Source organism: Trichechus manatus, unplaced genomic scaffold, assembly GCF_000243295.1.
Source record: "Trichechus manatus latirostris isolate Lorelei unplaced genomic scaffold, TriManLat1.0 scaffold00032, whole genome shotgun sequence".
NCBI classification, from domain to species: domain Eukaryota; kingdom Metazoa; phylum Chordata; class Mammalia; order Sirenia; family Trichechidae; genus Trichechus; species Trichechus manatus.
The window spans coordinates 18,841,513-18,844,172 of NW_004443968.1; positions in this window are offsets into that span (position 1 = coordinate 18,841,513).

Below are 2,660 nucleotides of genomic sequence, written 5' to 3' on the forward strand. Positions count from 1 at the left end.
TTGTGGTATTTTTGTTATAGCAGCATTAGACAACTAAGACAATACATTAAATTTATCATAGATAAAAAGGAAATTAACTCGTTGCAATGTTTTATAGTAAATGAAAAATAGAAACTACACTTTAAATCAATTTTTTTTTTTAACCTTCTTTTGCCTTGGTTCGTATTGTTGTTATTAGGTGCCCTAGAGTGGCTCCAACTCATAGCGACCTTATGTATAACAAAACAAAACGTTGCCCAGTCCTGCGCCATCCTCACAATCGTTGGTATGTTTGAATCCTTTGTTGCAGGCACTGTGTCAATTCAATTCATCTCATTGAGGGTGTCCCTCTTTATCACTGATCCTGTACCAAAAATGCAGTCCTTCTCGGCGTTTGGTCCCTCCTGATGACATGTTCGAAGTAAGCAAGACAAAGTCTTGCCATCCTCACATCTAAGGAGCATTCTGGCTGTACTTCCTCCAAGACAGATTTGTTCATTCTTATGGCAGTCCATGGTTTATACAATATTCTTCACCAACACCATAATTCAAACGCATCGATTCTTCTTTTGTCCAGCTTTGGCATGCATATGAGGCAACTGAAAATTCAGTAGCCCCCTCTTACTTGTAGTTTCGCTTTCCGAGGTTTCAGTTACCCACAGTCAACCGCAGTCCAAAAATGTTAAATGAGTAGGATGATAAAATCTCTTGCCTTCCCACTGAATCTCGCCTAGGGACTACATTCACATAACTTTTATTACAGTATATTATTATAATTGTTCTATTTTATTATTAGTTATTGTTGTTACTCTCTTACGGTGCCTAAATTATAAATTAAACTTTATCATAGGTATGTATGTATAGGTGAAAACATAGTATGTATAGGGTTCAGTACTACAGTGGTTTCAGGCATCCAGAGGGGTATTGGAATGTATCCCCCATGAATGGGGGGAGCTACTGTACCATGGCTACGTGACTAGTTAACTAGTCGTGTCATCTGCCACAGTGACACAAAAGTTCAATAGTACACTATTTTGAAACACTTTGCATAAATTGAAATGTACTAATTGTAATCTAGTACAAAACTCTCTTTAATACTATCCTAAATATTTACTATTGGAAAAAGGGTTAAAATTTTACTGACTTTAAGATGATAAAATGTTTAAGGAAATGCTAACTTGCCTTTTTGTTATCTCCAGGTTACATAAAGAGTAAAGAGTTGTATTTTGTATTTTGCAAAGAAACTCCTGTGTAAACTTTCTTTCTTGTCAATCGAGAACAGTCTTAGAGTTGAAATATTTCACAGTTTTTAGTCTTTTGTGGTCTTCCTGAAATCATTTAGCACAGAGTCTTTTCTCCTGTGAAATTCCTTATGTGAAGTACTTAACTGGCCCCAAATTGTTTCTACTAACTACTTTGTCATTGTTGTCTCCTAAATGCTATTCATAGCAAGTTAAACAGATTAATGTCACTTAGAATCTTTCCTCTTAGTCAAACAATATCAAAGTGAAAAGAAAAAAAATTAAAAACAAAACAAACACATGGGATAAATGCATTTTTGTTGAAAAGATAATAATGTTAGGGCAGGATTGTGGTATGATTTGCACATGGTAATGGAAAGCAGTAGCTTCCTGGATGGGTGAGAGTGCAAAACTTCTTGTTAAATAAGTGAGAAGATTTGTCTGGTAGGGAGTTTTGTGACACTATCGAAATAAGTTTAACCTAGAGGAAAAAAATGTGAATATGTGATTGTCAAATAAAACTGAGAATGAACAAATTTTGCTGAAATGATCTTTGCAATAGGAGACCTGCAAGTTAGGGGGGGCGGAACAAGTTGGGAAGTGGCTTTGAAAAGCAGCTCTTAAGATCTTAATTGAGACTCCTTTAAGCCCTGCAGAAGATCTTATACTTGTGTCTAGCAATCTATCATCTGAAAATCTCTATAAAAATCAAAGACTTCACTAGTTATTCATTCGTTCATTCAACTAATTTTTTTTTAATACCTATTGTATGAATAGCAGAATGGGAACAGTGATAAAAGGCACAATACTTACTTTCAAAGGCTCATAATCTAGAAGTGAGCCAGAGAGGTAAACAATTACAACACATTTTGTAACACGATCAGATTGATATTTTTAGAAGAGTCCTTTCACAGCAAGGATGAGAGTGGGTTAGAAGAGGAAAAGGCCAAGAAACCAGTGAGAGAGGTATAATGCTGACTAGATGACATAACACAGGGAAGATTGCAAAGATTAAATCATAAGGAAATGATTGTAAATAACGAAGAGAAAAAACACACTCAGAAGATCATGTGGTTTGTGGAATTCTTCCAAGTTCCAGCCACCAAACCTACAAAATTACCTGCAGTTACACCAATTCTTTCCTTTGTCCCCTCTATTACAAAAGAATGAGTCCTTTCTTCTCACTATAGCTAATCTCCTTTCCTATGTTTTCCAGCTCTATCAATCATATTAGTAGTTAATAATAAGCCACAACCTCTTCCTCACTACTTGCTCCTGTCACCAGCCCTTGAACATGCTCAAGCTGCCCATCCACAACTGTAATAGCAACAATCACTACATCTACCACTGGCTGCAAACCTCAGTACTCCGTTCAACTCACGTCTTATAGCCTCTGTTCAGAGCCATACATATAGCTGTCTCTAAGTGCTCGTCATTCTG